This window comes from Orcinus orca, chromosome 14 (assembly GCF_937001465.1).
Source record: "Orcinus orca chromosome 14, mOrcOrc1.1, whole genome shotgun sequence".
Classification (NCBI taxonomy): Eukaryota; Metazoa; Chordata; class Mammalia; order Artiodactyla; family Delphinidae; genus Orcinus; species Orcinus orca.
The window spans coordinates 58,812,390-58,832,305 of record NC_064572.1 but is presented as its reverse complement, the minus strand read 5'-3'; the positions used below and the strand labels follow the sequence as shown (position 1 = coordinate 58,832,305).

Here is a 19,916-nt window from a genome sequence, read left to right as displayed (position 1 = left end):
AATTGTAGTATATGTATACAGTGGAATGTTATTTAGTCATAAAAAGGAACAAAGTATTGATACACGCTACAACAAGGATGAACCTTTTCCACATTACGCTAAGTGAAAGAAGCCAGACACAAAAGGCCACATACTGTATGATTCCATTTGTATGAGATGTCCAGAATAGGCAGATCCATAGAGACAGAAAGGAGATTAGTGGTTGCCAGGGGCTGGGGGGAGGGGGAACAAAGGGTGACTGCTAATAGGTGTAAGGTTTCTTTTTGCGGTGATGAAAATGTTCTGGAATTAGTTTGTGGTGATGGTTGCACAACCTCATGAATATACTAAAAACCACTGGACTGTATACTTTTAAAGGGTAACTGTTCTGATATGTGAATTATATCTCAATTTAAAAAAAAAAGAGTGTGTCTATCACACTGTCTTGTAATCACCCATGTCTTTATCAGTCTCTCCCACTCCATTGTGAGCACCTCGAGGATGAGGGCCTATCCTTGTTCTCTGGTTCTCCAGCCCTAAGTAGAGGACCTGGAACAGAGAGGGCACATGATATTGTTAGCTGAACGACTTGAGAGTTCTCTTCCCACAAGCCTAGGGCTACCTGGCTGGCTCTGCTCCCAACCCTCAAGAATGGTCTGGGTCAGGAATTCCCTAGTGGTCCAGTGGTTAGGACTCGGCACTTTCACTGCCTGGGCCCAGGGCCCGGGTTGAATTCCTGGTCGGGGAGCTAAAATTCTGCAAGCTGTGAGTCGAGCCCAGAAAAAGCCTGAGTGTTAGAAGCCCTAGTTCAGGTATAGTATCTTCTGGAATCTAAGAGTGGAGCAGCCTTCAGTTTAAATACCAACTGGTGGAATCACATTGTTTAACTCCATTGAACCTTGTCCAGGGGTCACACTGAGTCAAACAGAGGGGCTGCCACTGACCCCTTGGGGTCCTTACTTTCCTCCTGTTGGAGTGCTCACCATGATTAACCTTCCTTCTTTGGAAGTGGCAGCCTGGGCTGCAACAGATTCTGAGAACCAGGGTCTAGCATGCTTTCTGGTTCTGTTCTAATTCTAATCAGGGTCAGATGAAGAAGCCCTTGGTTCTTTTGGCCTAAGGGAGGTGATAGGTATCTCTGTCCACTTCTCCCTTGTATAAAGTCCAGTTGCCCTTACTCCTTGGGCCGTAGGACGATTCTTTCAGATTATCTCCTTCTTACAGAGTCAGATAAACAGGTAGGCCATGCAAGCACAACTTAGATTGCCAATTTAAAAAGGGCTTCAAACATCCCTGGAAATGTGTGATTTTCCAAGACCTCCTCTCACAGAGAGAGCCATGCATGCCTGGAAGAATCGCCTGGTTCAGCCAGTTGGGGCAGCAGGCAGGAAGATCCCTAAGAGGCATGGCCCAGTGACTAGAGATGGTCACTAAAATAGCATTCATGAAAGTGGGTCGAGGTAACCGAAGGTTTAGAAGACAGGTTTAAGAGACAGGGCAAGCAAGTTTGGAGACAGGACAGACTTGCTGAGGTAATGGAGAAGGGCCGATACCCGATAGGCACGCCCGCCATCTTCCCTTCTGCCCTTTCCACGGTGCTCAGCATCTCCTCTTGATGAATGCTGACAAAGTGTTGCTAAGCTTCCCAGGACACCCATGTGACTCAGTATGGCCTTGTGTAATGAGTTCCCCCAGTGAACTCTTCCAAGCACCACTGACAAGCTTCCAACAGTTTCCAGAATGTCAGTTATTACCTTAACACCATTACTGTTGATTTTTTTAACCTTGTTAAGGTTATATTAGTTTGGTGAGGCTTGTTGCCCCATTTCTGCAATTGCTGTATTTTTTCCCTCAGGACGTTTAAAGTGACCTGTCTTCCTCTCCTTTGCCGTCTCTCTCATGTTCTCTGGTTCTACCCCTCTTTCCCTGTGCCACCTTTTTTTCCCTCTTCCTGGCTTCCTCCTTTTATCTCTCCAGCCTCAATCAGAATGCATCTCTCAGAGTAGTCAGCTCTATTCACCAACCATAAAAATGGTTTTCTCAAGTAAACGCTTCATTAACTGAATTACTTTAGAGTAGCAAGCCTTTCTCAAGTAAACGCAGCATATTCTAATTAATGAATCCCCTGCCCAGTCAGAAAAAAATGGGTCTCCCAGCAGCAGCTGCCTTCAAACTGCCCCCTACTCTTTTCTTTTATTTTTTAATAAATTTATTTAGTTTTGGCTGTGTTGGGTCTTCGTTGCTGTGCGCAGGCTTTCTCTAGCTGCAGCAAGTGAGGGCTACTCTTTCATTGAGGTGTGCAGCCTTCTCACTGCAGTGGCTTCTCTTATTGCGGAGCATGGGCTCTAGGTGCAAGGGCTTCAGTAGTTGTGGCTCATGGGCTCTAGAACGCAGGCTCAGTAGTTGTGGCTCACAGACTTAGTTGCTCCACAGCATGTGGGATCTTCCTGGACCAGGGATCGAACCCATGTCTCCTGCATTGGCAGGAGGATTCTTAACCACTGCACCACCAGGGAAGCCCTGTCCCCTCCTCTTGTCCCCCACCCAAACCCTTGACCTAGGGCAGGCCCTTCCATTAATACAGTGGAAGTGGACAGAAGTGCATTCTGTCCTTCTGGTTACTCTCAAACGTCCACCCAGCTCAACACTTTAAACATCTTATTTTGATTATCTAATAGCATGAAACATTCTCAAAGCCAAACCTTACACCCTTGGTCGAATACAGTACAAATGTATAGAGTTGGGATTTTATTATGTACACATGCTTTCATCCAAGCAACAACATGTGGCATATTGGAGCAAGCGTTTTTTAGATTGATGAACAGAGGCCTGAAGGCTAGGCCATTGGTGTGACCCATTCATTTTCATCTCGGCCCTGCTTCCGAAGCACAGCAATGTCCTTGCCTGCTCTCATTCTCTACCTGGCCCCTTCCTGACCAACCTCCACCCGTCTCTCCAAAATCCCCCAAAGCAGCATCTGCTCCCCCTGACCTCCAAAGAATGCGGAATTCTTGGATCTGGCATCCCACGATAGTCAAATCAGTTTTGTGCCCTCAGGCATGAGTGTAGAGATTTGCTTCTCAGTAATTCATCAGCAAGAAGCAAGAGAATCCATTCTTTAAGGAAGTTTTGCTCTTTCCACTACTTGCTTCATTTTCTTCAAGATGCTACAAAAGAAATTAGGTGCATATGGCCACCAGGGTTTTTAGTGATTTAACACCAAAAGGGGTTCATAATTCCCTTTCTCTCATTTGATTTTCTTCTTCCCTCCTGGCGTTCTCCAGCTGATATGTCTGAAAATGACTACAGTCAATCTTTTGGGTAACTGGGGAAACAAGTTACCCAAACCAACACATTTTAAGAAAGCATCTTTCACAACTTGGCCTCCTAGTAATATTAATAATAATATCCTCTTGGGACTTCCCTGGTGGCACAGTGGTTAAGAATCCACCTCCCAATGCAGGGGACACAGGTTCGAGCCCTGGTCCAGGAAGATCCCACATGCCACAGAGCAACAAAGCCCGTGCGCCACAACTACTGAGCCCGTGCTCTAGAGCCCGCGAGTCACAACTACTGAGCCCATGCGCCACAACTACTGAAGCCTGAGCACCTAAGAGCCCGTGCTCTGCAACAAGAGAAGCCACCACAATGAGAAGCCTGCGCACCACAGCGAAGAATAACCTCTGCTTGCTGCGACTAGAGAAAGCCTGCACGCAGCAACAAAGACCCAACGCAGCCCAAAAAAATTTTTTTAATAAAAATAAATGCTTATATGAAAAAGAAAATAATACCCTCTTAGCGAGTGCTTATGTGTCAGGCAGCGTGTAAGCACTTTACATGCGTGCTGTCATCTACAGCTCACAAGTAAACCTGAGGAGGGTTGTGTCTCCCTCCTGTTAACAGATGAGGGACCTGAGAACTTGCACAAGAGTTCCACGTTAGGCATTGAAGCCAGGATTCTGCCCACAGGCTTAACCACTATACTTCCCGCCATCTCTAGATCATCTTGTTTCTTTCCCTCTCTCCCAGGGTGTGTGATGCTGAAGATGGAGGAAAGGCTGACGACTCTGGGCTGACATCTACAAAATCCTGCTTGACCCTCTCCCAGTCCCTCACACTTAATGGCCTGCTTGAAGGATGCTTCCTACAGCACGTTTATGACCCTGGTTTGTGTTCTTGACCCTCCTGCCTGATATTTTAATTTCTCTCCAACAGTGGAAGGACTGCTGGGAATAATCTGATGCAGAAGAAGAGAAAACCAGGAGTTACTAGTAAGATTAAATTAAATGTAAGCACATTTTTAACAGTGTGTAAAGCATAGTGCTAAGCACTCTTTGAGATGAGCAGACACAAGCCAGGACATCATGGAATTTACAATCTGGTGGGGAGAGAGGATGAGGAATAAGACTGCATACATATATACATGAGTTCATGCCAAATATGGTGAATTCCATGAGAAAGGAATAAATGAAGTGCTGTAGGGCTGGAAAGCAGGGAGTGCTCACATTTCCCTGGGGAGCCAGGAATGAGGCCATATGATATAAGAGAATGGCTGGGATGAGAGTAGAAAGCCCCGAACTTTACTCCAGACTCGGTCACTGATATACTATTGTACTAATAAGGCCTTGGTATTTCTCCTCCCCAGGACAGGCCACATAATTTATAGGACTCAGTAGCAAATGAAAATGTGGGGCCCCTTGTTCAAAAATGAAGAATTTCAAGATGGCGAGAGCAAAGCAATACCCAAGTGTGGGACTCTTCTTAGCACGCCCATGAAGCAGGACTTCCCTGAGCTTCTGCTACCCCAGGGGTTACCTTTGGGAGGTGGGGAGGCAGGTCTTACCGGCACCTAGCACATGGCCTGCTACTCAGATGAATCATGAATGACTGGCGACAACAGTGAGTTGACATGAGTACACATGATGATTTCTTGGGGCACTTTCAGTGTTAAAATGTTATTAGACCATGATTCTGAACACTTCTTGAAGGAGACATTTGAGATGAATCTCGAAGGATAGTAGGATTTTTCTTTCCCTTTATCTTCCCTGTTTCCCTTCCCTTCTGTCCTTTCAGTATTTTCCCATTTATCTCATAAACCCTAATGACATACAGACTGGAACCAGCAGAGGAGTGCAACATTTGAGGGATGACTCAGAGACTGAGGCCTCATTAAAGATTTCCCCAGGCAGTTTCCCACTTATAAGGGAAGGCCTTGCCGAGAGATCAAATCTCCACAAGTAGAGTCTGATTTTTCATTTTAAGATGATTTTGTTTTATTTTCATCGAACAATTTGATGGATGTTTATGATGAAAAGAATCAGAAAAATATAGATGAGGGAAAAATACTCATAATCCTACAAGAAATAGTTCTAATGAGATTGCAGTGCAAAACTAGTTTTCAACCTACTTTTCTATTCAGGAATATGTTATGAGCATATTTTTGTTAATGAGTCAGTATACTTTTTCATTTTTCATGGCTGTATGATATTCTTTCTTATGGTTGTACTGTAATTTTCTTAACCAATCCACTCAAACTGAACATTTGGATTGTTTTTGATTTTTTTTTTTTTTTTTGCTATTCTAAGTGGTGTTACCCTGAATTTGCTGAGTAGGCAATTTACTTAGTTACTCCAGCAGTTATTTTCCTCCTCTGTGGATAAACTCAAGATAACAGTAGCATTTCTTCCTGGGGTTGCTGTGTGGTATTGGTCAGTTAATGCATGTATGAATGGACAGTTATGGTCAGTTAATATTAAACTGGTCAGTTTATGCTCTTAGCATAAATACATTATACTGCACAGCGGACTAGACATGCAGTCAGCCCTCCCTAAACGCAGGTTTCACACCTGCAGATTCAACCCAATCAAATGTGATCAAATTTTCTTCACAGTTGGTTGAATCCGCAGATGTGAAATGCACCGATTTTGGGGGGCCGACTGTATTCCTTGTACTACTCCATTTTAAATAAGGGACTTGAGCATCCACAGTTTTTGGTATCCATGGGGTCTCCTGGAACAAATCCCCCACAGATACTGAGGGCCAAGTGCATTAGCCGTTTCATTACTTTACAGGCCCAGGAGGAACTGCCTCCCTTAGATTGTGGTGGAAGTTAATAGTAGAGCCTGCAAAGCCGGACTTCTAGTCTAGTGTTCTTTGCAAAACAGCAGGATGAGGTGCAAGCTGGGGGACACCTGGTCTGGGGGCTCCCTAGATTGAATAGCTTTCTAGTAGTTTCTTGTCTCTTCAGTTGTAGAATAAGTTCCCAGGTGGCTAGGAGACTTCTAATTTTTTTTTTTTCTTTACACAGCAGGGGACAGCAGGTGCTCAGCAAAGACTTGACACTGTTCCTTGACATCCAAGAACCTTAGCAGATGTGTTTCCCATCAGCCTGTGCAGTCATCAAAGCCTTTCTTTCCCTTGCACACACAGCCTGTTAACTGGGAAGTGCCCTGGCTGAAGATTCTTGCCAAGGGCAGCTGACAAAAATCAGTTCTGTTCAGCCCAAGGGATGATTGCCCCACCTTCAGGGATGCCCCAGGGATGTGGGAAGCTAGGCGTGGAGGGAGCATGTTCCAGGCCTGTTACTTGCTGGCGGTGACCTTGGGCAAGAAGTTTCCCCTCTCTGCGTTCTGTTTTCTTTTTGTAACACTGAGGGGGACTGGAGGAGGTCAGGATGGTATCACAGTGGTTACCTCTGAACCCATCTAGCAAAGTACTCTTCTCCCCACTTGCGCATGACCCTGTTTTGTTTTATTCACCCTATTTTGCACATTGCAGATGATCGTTTATTTGCCTGTCTCCCTCACTAAAATGGAAGCTTCATGAGCGGAGGGGTCTTGTCTGTTGTATTTTCGGCAGTAACCCCAGGGCCTAGTATATGCCTGCCATAGAGCCGCTGAATAAAAGTATTACATGAATGAAATCTCAGAGCCTGGGTTCCAATGCTGATTGCACCGGTTTCTGTGTGACTTGGACCAAGCCGCTTAAACCATTTCAGTTTTCCCACTTGAAAAATATGGATTAGTAATAGTGACTATCTTAAAAGACTATGAGGATCAAAAGAGAGAAAAACTAAGAAGTATTAAGCATACTGGCAGACATACAGTATAATAATGATAGTAGTAAACATTTATATAGCGCGACGGCCAGGCACTGATCTAAATGCTTTACGTACGTTAACTATATTAATCTTCTCTATGTCCTGTCCTGCGAAATAGGTACTGGTTATTATACCATTTTAAAGATGAGCAAACTGGGGCACAGGAGTTGAGTAAGTTATATGTACTCAAGACAGGTTAGCTGTTTTTTTTATGCCTAAGATTCCTTCCCAGCTCCCCGTGGGCGACCCCTCAGAAAGATCAGAGGGCGCGCCGGGCCAGCCTCCCGCCCAGCCCGAGGCCGGCCGGGACAGAAAGGGTTACTGGGACCGCGCGCACGTTCTCGACGGGAGATCCGCGGGCCCGCGCGCCGGGCTCACAATGCTGCGGGGCGGGGCGGCGGGGCACTTCATCGCCTCCCATTGGCGCACACGCCCCTTCTTGTCACTGCCGGGTCCGGCACCGCCCCCTAGCACCGCCCACCTCCCAGGCGCCGCCGGAGTGGATGGTTCCAGACGCATGCTAATGAGGGGGCGGCCGCCGCAGCTCATTGGCCGGCCGCGGAGTGTCGGTGAAGTCAGCGCCGAGTCCCAGAAAAACAGAGCGGGGCCAACTGCAGAGTGTAGTGCGAGTTGGGCAGGACGCGCGCAGCTGGCCCGCCCGCCCGGAGACCCGCAAGGTAAGCCCGCGCCAGCGGCCCCTCAGCCCGCGCTCGCCTGATTGTCAGCGCCGGCGCCGGGGGCGTGCGCCGGCCCGGCCCCCGCGGGCGGCGCCTTTGTTCCACGCTCGGAGGAGGCGCGTTTAAAGGGCCAGCTGTTGGAAGGACTTGAGGGACCCCCTCCCCCAGAGCATCCCCCGTGGTCAAGGGGAACACCGTGGTCCCCCTCGGCGGAACCCTCCTTCCTGCCTGCTTGGTGGATCCCCAGTCTTTAAGGGAAAGTTCCCCAGGGTGCAGGGGTTTTGGAGGATTCCAGGTTTTTGTCTTTTTTATTTTTTGTTTTTATTGGTGGGTGGGGGTACGTGCGATCATGGCCTCTGCTAGGAGAGAATGTCCGCCTGCTTCAGGCTGGCTGCAATATGGGTGGGTGGAGGAGACATCAAAGCCCGCGTGGGTTTGCGCTGTAAAGTGAAACTACCGAGGAGAGGCTCCTCTGCAGTAGCCAGAGGAGGAAGGAGGGAGCGAGCGGCAGGATGGAGGCATCTCAGGTGTGTTCATTCATCAGCATCCCTCTGGAGGAGAGGAAGGCGGGAGGGCAGCACGGACTACCGGTCTGGCCTAGGACCCGCCAGAATGAGCGGGTACGTTTGTGTGTGTGTGTCCGTGTCCGGGGACGCCGGTGCCTGCTCATCTGCCCATGCTCCTTCATCCCTCAGTGACTGGCAGCTTCTTGCTAGCCAGCTCCTCACCGAGATGAACAGAAAGCAACTCCTTTCTCCGAATTCCCCGGGCATCCCCGGCTCTCCTCTGGCTTCTTTCCGAGGTGGCTTCCTTGATAAGCGCTAGCGCCATTCAAGATAGGGGGGGAAAGAGGCTTGAAATCATTACGTTTTATTCACAGGGGAATGTGCTGTCGAATTCTGCATCCCCGTGCATCCGCTGTCGTAAGATGGCTTTGAAATTCACCAGTGCATGCTTTCTTCAGGCAGACAGAATTTATTACGCTATTACATTGCTACATAAAAGCAGAAAGGATCCCACTGAGCGTTGCTCGTTTTATCCAGACCCTGGATTTTCCCAGCATGTTCTGGCTGAGCCTTTGGATTTTTTGTTTTAAACTGAGCGCTGGGATACCCCTCCTGTCACAGGGCCGACCTGCTGAAATCGCCGGAATTGATTTCACCGTCAATAGGAGGGAGGTTCATTTAGAGATATCATGGAGCCTGTCTGGCATGTCAGGCCTCTGACATCACCTCCCGCCCCCCGCCCCCCACCCCTTGCGCCCTTTTTCTCTCCTAAGTGAAGGCCAGGGAGGGCTTGTCTCCATGCCCCCCTCCTTGGTTTGTGAGCTTCTCTAGATTCAGTTTTGTGTTTTTGATTGGAAAGGTGGCTGGGTTGTGATTGCAGAGAACGGAGTGGATTAAGAGTGGGGTGGGCAGCAGATGGGGACAGCAGCCTCAATGACAGAAAACATATGCTGGACATTTGGGGACTCCAGATCTCCAGCCCTTAGAGACAGGTGAGGTTGATGGGTGTGTGTGGAGCAAGAGGTGTGTGTGTGTGTGTGTGTGTGTGTGTGTGTGTGTGTGTTGGCTGTGTGGGAGCGGTGGAGAGGAGGATGCTGCCAGCAATTTTCTGCCCCACCCTCTTGATGCTGCCTTAAATAGCTCCTTGCCATTCAAGCTCTGATGTTTCAGGCTCTTGGCCTGAGGGGAGGGGAGGGGAGGGGAGGGTTGGTCTTTTGGTACCTCTGCCCTGGGCACTGTTAGAGTGGATGGTTAGGAAAGGGTTAGTTCTCCAGGGGTTGCAGAGAGCTCATTTCTCTGCTGGAGGGCGCTGAGTTGAACTAGCTCGGGTGACTTCCCCGCAGGGTATTAGCAACTGAAAAGAAATGCTTTCTTCCCCGTAGGACGAAGAGCTGGGAGGGTATTGTCACCGTCCGTCCGTTTGACACTCACCTGCTGTTGGCCCTTTCCTCCTGTTACCTCCTGCTTTCTTTTATTCTAGTTGGCGAGTTTCTGTGAACTTTTCCGAAGGTACTGGGAATATTGGGAGGTGAGGTAGGAGTTGTGGGAAAGGACTAGCAGATGCTTCTTACTGGCAGAACAAAGAACTGTGCCACTCTCCCTTTCTCCCCTCTCCAAAATACAGTCCCATATAGATAGCAGTCTGGGGTTTTCTTTGCAGAGAATGAATGGGCAGGGTTCAGGAAAGAGAGCTTGTATTAGGCAGCATTAGTAGTCATCTGGCCATCCAAACTTAGCTCTGGCCCCTCCCCTGGACTTGCAAATAGATTTGCTGTAGAGGGCACTCCCTGGTAATTTGGGATTTAATCTGTCTCTTGAAAAAGGAAACGGATGGTATCACAAAGCTTTGGTGGAGGTCCTCTGGACCAAAAGCAGGACAGCTGGCTTTGATCCAGGCTCCAACCTGCTTTGGGCTTTGGGCTAGTGGCTTCCGCTCTCTGGGCCTGTGTCCTTGTTGGGAAAGTGGAGGGCTTTGGGGTAGATTGTTTTCCAGGGTTCCCGACAGCATTACTGTTCTTAGATTCACAAGACAGTTTGTGATGGCATTTCTAGATTCTTTGCTAAGCGGATGTTAAATTCACAGTATTACTCGATGGCACGAAAGAAACATTCCAGGACTCAGCCTTCTGTTGGATTCAGATGCATCTGTTCCTTGATTAGTGTGATTGGTAAGGTTTTGCTGTATCTAAATAATTTAGAGCTAGAACAGCCCAGAGTGAGACACAGCCCCTCAGTGTGGGTGGTTGGTTGGGAGACCAGGTGGGGTGACAGAATGCTGAGGAAAGGGAGTTTCTATAGTTCATTCTCTCTCCCTGTGTATGTTTAACTCACTGATTTATTTATGGTTATACAGGTGAATGTTTAGATGTTTAGAACCTGAGAGTTGGAAGAGACCTCTATGATTGCCAGGTTCAGCCCCCCTCACTGAGGAATTTGAGGGGTTGGGTGGCTCAGCCATTTGTTCAAGGTCACACAGCTCGCAAGATGCAGAGCTGGGCAAAAATCCCAGGTGGATAGATTTTAGGTCTTGTTCTAGATACACCTCTTAAGTCCCCTCTTCCTCTGAGAGAAATGATACTAAGATGCGGGAGAGAAAAGAAAGGAGAAATTAGGGGCAGTAGAAGGGAGAGGTTGGGGAAACAGACCAGGTAGGAGGTTGGGGGCAGGTCAGATGAGGAAGGGGAAAACAGACACCAGGCTTGGAGGAAAAAGGGATGGAGCTGGAAGGGGGAGGCTTTATCAGCTGTGAAATAGCAGATTTCTACAGCCCTTAGAGTGAAGTAAGTAAGGAGAGGCTTGGCTTAGACACGGGTTGGGGTGGGTGAACGGAGTCCAGGCCAGGGTTGGGACTGACTTGGAGTCTCTTGGGATCTCTCTGTTGACCCTCAGATTGCAGTGTGTGGTGGAGGCTGATTTAGTTTCAGGGCCAACTCAGGCCTTTGGAGCCAGTGGGGCAGGCAGAACTTGAACACGTGGAAAGTCAGATGTGCCGGGAGTGATGCTGGAGAATGCTGAGGTGGGAACCCATTCTGCTGAAGTTCCAGTTTTGTTTTGTTTTTTTAATTTAAAACGAAAAAAATTTTTCCATGGAATTTTTTTTTCAACTCAAACAGCATTTTCTCCACTGACTCTCATTGGTGCTTTGTACATTTTATGAGATAGCGATTTGTGTGATAGTGTCTCTTGTACTTCCTTTTCAGAGGAGATATTGGAGGTGACTGATTTACTGAACTGTAGCTCATATGGAGGGAGCTTCCGGCCTATGACCTGAGCTAAGCCTCAGAATGTTTAAATGAGCAGTTAAAGAGCTGGGAACAGTGGTTAACCACATTAGTAACCATTCAAAGGCAAGGATAAAAGGTGATAATACTTTGAAGTCTATAGCCCAAGCCTACAGCTGGCCATGTACAGTGTAATTTACTTTGGCCTAGGAAGTCTTTCTGTGGATCCTTTAGTTGTTCCCTCTTTTTGTGTATGGTTACTCATGTCTGTCTGTCTGTCCCTGTATCTTGCTGTCTTCCCATCCTTCTTTTCCCACACCCCCCGCTCTACCTTTCTTTTTCTCTCCTACTATTATACCTTTTTCTTTGACCTCCTCCTCCATCTTTTATTTACTGTCAATAACATAGCGCTGTAGTGTATTTTAATATATTTATTGTGTTATTAAAATCTCATCCTCTCTGTTCTTAATTTGAAATCAGTTGAGTTCACTTTTTTGAATGTGTGTATATGTGTTTTACACACAAAAAACAAACAAAACAAACCCAATTAAATTGCTTTTTACTTCTGTGTGGCCTTCCATTGATTTTTTTTTCCTCTGCTCCTCTTCTGTGGTCAGTAGTGGCTCTTTACAGAAAAAGAAATTTCCCAGCTCACTGTCGCGTGGATATTATTGTTTTTATAACAAAACCAGCTACAACAATAGAAAAAGTTTCCCCCTTGTTTGTGGACACAAGGGACACCCTCTCCCAAGAGATGTGCCCTATTTCTTGACTTCCTCCCATGGAAAGAGTATTTCCAGCGTATTCTCTAACAGGGGCCTGTACTGTAAGGGTTTGGAGGAGCTGATGGGGGAGCTGAGGTTTTATCAGTGATCCTGGTAATGCTTAGAGTGTGGGTGGGAGGGAGACAAGAGAGGACATGTAGGAAAAGTTCAGTGTGGTGGTTTTTCTTTATTTCCCCAGGCAGATCTAACTCATCCGGCAGTAGTAGGACCCAGACCCCTTTGGAAAAGAATGAGATGCTTCTCAACTGTCCCATTCGTGTTGGGACCCAAGGGACATCTTGTGTGACACAGGGAGTGTAGGCAGCCACTGACAGGTTGCTGTTATGAAGTCCCGGGTGCTTTGATGGATGCATGCTATGGTGTTTTAACCTTTCTTCTGACTCGTATTAATTATAGAGAAGCCTGAGTCTTGATGCTCAGTGGTCAGCAGATAGTTTAGTGTCTAAAGTGGGCCTCTCAAACAAGAAGTTGCCTTGAAGTCTCCAGTTCTTATGTTAAAAATTCACGTGAGGGGACTCCGTTGGTGGTCCAGTGGGTAAAACTCTGTGCTCCCTATTGCAGGGGGCCTGGGTTCAATCCCTGGTCGGGAAGCTAGATCCCACATGCCTCAACCAAGACCCAGTACAGCCAAAATAAATAAATATTAAAAAAAAAATTCATGTGAGTTTTGTATTCTGTAATACATCTGTTCTGGTTTTAGTATAAAAGTATTTAAAATGCTTTACTGTTGACTACAGTTGATGGTCCAGGAAAATGCTGTGTTTGTCTGGGGTCTTTGCTTGTCCATGCCCGCCCTAAATATGCACAGCAGGTCCCAGACCCCAGCCAGAGAAGCCAGCAGTGGGGCAGGTGTCACACCTGGGGTGCTGGGACCTGCCCACTCACGCATTCCTGCTGACTCTGCCAGACCCACTGATGTCCCGTCATTCAGAACTCTTACACGTCCCCCTGGTCTTTGTCCACTCCCCGGAAGGCCTGTTTCTCCTTTGCCCGGCTGACTTCTACTCCTTTCAGACGCCCTCATGTCTCAAAGAGGTGTTTTCTTCCTGTGTTTGCCTTTCAGCAGTAGCTGTTTCCCTGTCTTCTCTACCAGATTGTGAGATCTGGCAAGAGAGAATTTGTTTCAGCTCTTTTTTTTTTTTTTTTTTTTTTTTGCGGTACGCGGGCCTCTCACTGTTGTGGCCTCTCCCGTTGCGGAGCACAGGCTCTGGACGCGCAGGCTCAGTGGCCATGGCTCACGGGCGCAGCCGCTCCGCGGCATGTGGGATCTTCCCGGACCAGGGCACGAACCCGTGTCCCCTGCATCAGCAGGCGGACTCTCAACGACTGCGCCACCAGGGAAGCCCATATATATATATAGTTTTAAAAGTCAAATAACACTGCAAGCCTTATAAAGAAAGCTGTGTCAGCCCTCCTCATCCTGGTGACCCACTCCCCAGGGTTAGTCACGGAACACGATTTTCTGTTGCTGCAGGAACAAATTACCACCAATGTAGTAGCTTTAAGCAGCACAAATTTAAATTACAGTTCTGTGGGTTAGAAGTCTGAAAAGGGTCTCACTGGGCTAAAATCAAGATGGTAGCAGGGCTGCATTCTCTTCCTTGCGTCTTCCCCTTTCTGGAGGCCGCCTGCATTCCTTGGCTCATGTCCCCCTTCCAACATCTTCAAAGCCGGCAATGGCCGGTTGAGTCCTCCCATGCATCACTGACCTTCTATCATAGTCACATCTTCCTGACTCCCTTCTCCGTCCCTCTTCCACTTTTAAGGACCCTTGTGATTACTTTGGGCTCACCTGGATAATCTAGGATAATCTCCCTGTTTTAAGTTCATTTGGTTAGCAACCTTAATTCCATTTGCAACCTTAATTCCCCTTTGCCATGTACCATGCTTATGGGTTCGGGGATTAGGGTATGGGCATCTTCATCTTTGAGGGACCATTATTCTGTCTACCATAGTCACTTCCAACCCTTTTAGCTATTTCTCTTGATATGGCTATTGTCCTGCTATGGACTAGAGGAGCCCTTATTCCCCTTTTCACTCCTCCTCTCCTCACTTACTTCCCTTCCTTCATGTCCTCCCAGTGTGATTATGTCACAGTTTTACAACGATAGTCAATACTTATATTATTTTGACTGTGTAAATAGTGTTCATGGCTGAGCCTTATAGTTGTACTGTAATGAAATTTCCTTTCTTGTATGTCTCTTTTTTTAAATTTTTTTGAGTTAATAATTGCTTTTTTTTTCTATTTAGTTTCCTTTGTACTTATTACTAATTCCCAGTGTTTCTGATGGCATTTTAAAATATCTCTGTTTTATAACACAAGTTCCTTTTTATTTCACTACAGTCTTTTTGTCCTTGGAGACCTCCCTCCCAGAGGCCTCCATCCCTCACCTTTATTCCCTGCTGATTGACCTCTAGGCCTGGGGCATGACTCATCATGGGGAATTCCCTCACCTTGCTCTGGGTTGGATCCTCTGTTTCCTATTTCTTGATTTATTCCTCAGGAGTTTCTGAGAGAGGGTCTGTACAACTTGATCACCTCACATTTGCATGTCTGAGCTGTTCTATTCTATTATACATTCACACTTGATTGGTGGTTTGATTTGTCTAGAATTTTAGATTGAAAGCCATTTGCCCTTAGTTTTGAAGGCATTGCTCCGCTGTCTTCTAGGTTCCAATATTGATGTCAGAATTTGGATGCTATCCTGATTCTTGATCATTTACGGGTAACCTGCATTCTTCTTGCGGAAAGTTTTAGGATCCTCTTTCTTTCCCTGTATTTGGATTGTTCTTGCTTTAAAAATTATCATGCTGGCTCCTTGGTGTGCTCTTTTGATCTGAAGACTCAAATTCTTCAGTTTGGGGACATTTTCTTATATTTTTCTCTGTTAATTTCATTTTCTCCCCTTTTCTTGTGTTTTGTCTTTGGAACTCCTATTACTTGGATGTTGGACATCCTGGGTCAAGTTTGTAATTTTAAAATCTTTTATTGTTTTCCATTTTGCTTTACTTTTTCTTTTTATTATTATAAATTTATTTATTTTATTTATTTTTGGCTGTGTTGGGTCTTTGTTGCTGTGTGTGGGCTTTCTCTAGTTGTGGAGAGCAGGGGCCACTCCTCATCGCGGTGCGCAGGCTTCTCATTGCTGTGGCTTCTTTTGCTGTGGAGCACGGACTCCAGGAGCGCGGGCCTCAGTAGTTGCAGCACGTGAGCTCAGTAGTTGTGGATCACGGGCTCTAGAGCACAGGCTCAGTAGTTGTGGCGCACGGGCTTAGTTGCTCCGCGGCATGTGGGATCCACCCAGACCAGGGCTGGAACCCTGGTCCCCTGCATTGGCAAGTGGATTCTCAACCACTGCACCACCAGGCCTTGTTTTACTTTTGAGAGACATCTTCAGCTTTATCCTTAATAACCCTTTTGAATTTTTAATTTATGCTTTCATGGTTTTGCTTGCAACATTTTTGCATGCTTTACTTTCTAGAATTTGCTAGTTCTCTGAAGGCTCATTTTTCTTTTTTTGTTTTGAATAGCATCTTGTTCTTGCTTCATGGGTGCAGTAAACTCACTTATATGTGTTGTATTTCGTTTTTTGGTGTTTTTCTCCTTCCCCTGCATTGTCTTTGTTTCCTCCAAGTCCCTTTTTTCTGCATCTTTTGGTTACTGTATTTCCCATTGGAACCATCCTTCCATGCATCTGATCCTCGACTGTCCATTTATATTTTAAGAGTGGGGACCAAAATGCTGATTGGGCACCTGTGCAACAAGAAAGGGGCTTGTGAACCTCGTGGTACAGTGATTCATTAGAGAGCCTCCCTTTCTTCCACTGAGGACACCTAGAAATCAGTGCATATAGATCTTTTCTCTGGGCATGTTGGGTTTTCCCGGAGAGGAATGTGCCTGGGGGTGTAATAGCCTGTTTGTTGCTCCTCCTGGGAGCCTTGATGGGGAAGGAGGCTGGGTACCCTGTCTGGTATGCAGATTTTCACTCAGTCCATCTGTTTTCGGAAAGTTGCCCCCCCTCTCCCTACCTCCCTCAGCTGTGTCTCTCCCTCAACTGTGTCTGAATCCAGAGAGTCTCTGGTGTAGTTGCCTAAAAACAGTGAACCTCCACCTCTTGCCGGCTGAGGGAGGGAGGTCACCAGACTGAGCAGATTGCAGGAGAGACCCTGGCATCTTTTTGCTCCTTTCGCCAACTTTCTGCAGGCTCCCCTCTTTCTAGTCCCGTCCTGCTTCTCCCCTCGCAGTCCTTGGTGCCCCCCATTCCTGAGCCTTCTCCTGTTCCTGTGACATAAGTCACCATTTGTTCAGTGGTTTTCTCCCCTACTTGCACTCAGCAGAACAGATGAAGCGGAAACCCGAATCAGCGACCGCATGGCAATCGGCTCTGTCTCTTCCAGAATTCTGTTAACATATCTCATCAGCCATCGTCTCCTTTCCATTAAAAAACAGATTCCTCTGCTGCCTTTTCGTGGGGTTCTGGGAGAGAGCAGAGATAAATGTGGCTGTTCTGATCTGACCAGAAGTTCGTGTCATCTCTTTATCCAAGCCTTTAAACAGGTGCCTGATATATAGTATATTCCCAAGAAATGTTTGTTAAATGATTGGACGCATGTTTCTAAGATGGTATACATACAGCAGCTCCTCAGATTTTCAAGAATACCCAACATACAGTTGTCCAGAAATAAATCCATTGTTTATTCTGAGATGGATGTAATAACAAGCAGTGGGCAGACCCTGCCACTCTCCCCCTGAAGGGTCGGATAAGAAGTGCTGTGAGATGGATTATAGACTGTTGGGCTGGTAAGTGATGAGATCCAGGTGCCATCTCCAGCCCCATCACTAACAACTTGGGTCACCTTGAGAAGTCACTTAACCCATCTGAGTTGTGGTTTCCTCAGCCTTTAAAGGGGCTGTTCGTCAAGATTTGATTCATTTCACTGCCCTGAGTGCCTGCTGTGTGCAAGGCACGGCGCAGGGTCCCTCTGGGTATCTCTTTAGTTCAGTATTTTGTACATGTGTCTGTTATGGCATGTGTCACACTGAGTTGATGGTGTTTGGTTTATATGTCTTTCTCCTGATCGTCCTTCAGTAACTTGCGCGGGGTAATGCTCTGCAGATTGCACCTCTTACCCTTTCTAGATATGGGCCCCTGGTGAAGGCTTACATTATAGCTCTCTTTGTATCTCCTGGGTCTGCCACAGTCCTCAGCTCATAGGAGATGTATGGAAGCTTAGCTTTTGCACTTAGAAAGAATACATCAAGGAGACACGAAAACGTGAGTTGCTCTGCCAGGATCCCCAAACCTTGCTTGGAGAATAGGGCCTCGCTCGTTGGGAGTCTAGCTGTATACGCCGCGGCTCACTTATGGAGGAGCGGAGGGGGGGACTGAATACATTAAGTCAGCGGAGATAGCAGTCCTGGGCCACAACCCTGACACTGGAGGATTGTTCCCCACACGCAGATCTCAGTCATGTAGTTGTTTAACCAGCCTTACAGTGAACTAGGATTGGACTCATACTAACTAAGAAAGTGACTTACAGATATAATCCTGTATTTAAAAATGTTTAAGTGCTGGGACTTCCCTGGCGGTCCAGTGGTTAAGACTTCACCTTCCAGTGCAGGGGTTCGGGTTCAATCCCTGGTTGGGGAGCTAAGATCCCTTATGCCTAAAAACCAAAACATAAAAGAGAAGCAATATTGTAACAAATTCAATAAAAGACTTTTTAAAAAAATGGTCCACGTTAAAAAAAATCTTAAAAAAATGTTTAAGGGGGCTTCCCTGGTGGCGCAGTGGTTGAGAGTCCGTCTGCCGATGCAGGGGACACGGGTTCGTGCCCCGGTCTGGGAAGATCCCACATGCCGCGGAACGGCTGGGCCCATGAGCCATGGCCGTTGAGCCTGCGTGTCTGGAGCCTGTGCTCCGCAACGGGAGAGGCCGCGACAGTGAGAGGCCCGCGTACCGCAAAAAAGGAAAAAAAAATGTTTAAGGGCTGTTTCATAACTTATTTTGTTTTTCCCAGACCTGTGAGCTAGCGTGCCAGGACTAGTAAGTAGAAATTTCAGGGAGATAGTTTAGCTCCGTAGAACTTTTAGAAGATTTGTCTCCATCCATTGTCTTTCATCTTGAGAGGTGCTCCCTCTCTTACTGCTTTGGGAGGCCTGAGCTCCTGGGCAAGCTGAGGTTAGATGTCCGCTGGGCAGGGAACCTGAAGAATCAATGCTTGGGTGTCAATGAAGTCATATTAGAGCACCTGAAAAGTCCTTTGCTTTTGATTTGTTCAACAAATAGTTAACTGAGCTCCAACCATAGGCTGGGGTCTATGCTGGGCTCTGCGAATACAGCAGTGACCAAAGAGAAGTGGCACCTGCCATCCTGGAATTTATAGACTAGAGTTGAACTTTCCAGTATGGTAGCCACTAGCCACATGTGACTATGTAAGTTTAAATTAATTAAAGTGCAATACAGTTTAAAATTCAGTTTCTCGGTCACACTAGCCACATTTCAAGTGCTCCATAGCTACACGACACTAGCAGCTGCCCCATGGACAGCACAGAGAGAGAACCTTTCCATCACCTCAGGATGTTCTCTTAGGAGACGCTGGACTACAGAGCTAAGAGTCTCTGTTTCTAGACCAGGCGTCCGTGATCAGCCTTGTTTCACAGTCGAGGCAGCTGAGGCACAGAAAAGCCATTTGTTTAAGGTCATGTGGCTGGATGGACCTGAGCTGGGAGCAGATCTCTTACCTTGGAGCTCGGCTCTTCTCTCTCGGAAGTGAGGTCGGGGAGCAGTGACGAGGCGTGTGATCTCTGCGCTCAGGCTGCTTGGGCCCCCATCCTGGCTCTGCTGCTCCCTCAGGCAAGTTTCTAGTCTGTACCTCAGTTGCCTCACCTATAAAGTGGAGAAAACAGTAGTGCCTACATCACAGGACTGTGTAAGTCTTTAGAGCTGTGCCTGACACGTAGTAATCACTCAGTAATGCTGGTTGCTGTATTGAGAATGAGAAGGGGACTGAAGTTATTGGCAGAGTCAAGGGGGCGTTTTCAAACAGGAGACCATGGAGTGGAAAAAACATTGGCAGGCAAAGCTGTGTTTGTAGAGCCGACTGACCACCTGGAGAGGGACACATAACTGAGTACGTCTAAGCCAGGGGCTGCTTCGGTCACGTGAGCTGATGTGAAAATGCCAGTGTGTTCCTGAAGCCGTCCCAGCTCCAGTACTGGTGACTGGTACTCGAAACAAGAATCCTTTTGATGTCTCCTTCCTCCTGGTCTGCCTCTACCCACAGCCATTTCTCTGGTCCCCAAACATTCCTCCCCTCTCCCCCCCACCCCTGACATCTCCACCTTGGAAGGATGAGGTCAGAGATGTTTGCCATTACCCCTGTGGAGCAGAGGGATGTGCCAGAGAAGTGCAGCAGAGAGAAGGGATCCTGGTCTTTTCTTAGCGGTTTCTATCCCTTGGTGATTTGCATTCCCACGATTGCTCAGTCCTGCAAGCAGGTCCATGTAATGTAGCTTCGTGTTCCAGAGGTGCCCATTTTGCTGGGTGAAGAGAAAGAGAGCTCTGCTGTCAGCCCCAGGGACGGGATGGTGCCCCGTTTGAGAGGTGAATCCCTGCCTGCACGTGGAACTTTTGTTTAAGAAGTGC

At 47.2% G+C, this 19,916-nt stretch overlaps 1 protein-coding gene across 49 annotated transcripts in view; it reads left to right on the top strand.

Annotated features, from left to right (window-relative positions):
- Positions 1-7,631: 7,631 nt before the first annotated feature.
- SORBS1 (sorbin and SH3 domain containing 1) overlaps positions 7,632-19,916 on the top strand; it is a 240,759-nt gene continuing 228,474 nt past the window's right edge. For 39 of the 49 annotated variants that reach the window (XM_049696726.1, XM_049696702.1, XM_049696700.1 and 36 more), the window contains exon 1: positions 7,632-7,755. The gene's annotated coding sequence lies outside the window, so the exon portion shown is untranslated. The other 10 variants (XM_049696688.1, XM_049696677.1, XM_049696686.1 and 7 more) reach the window with 6 other exon arrangements.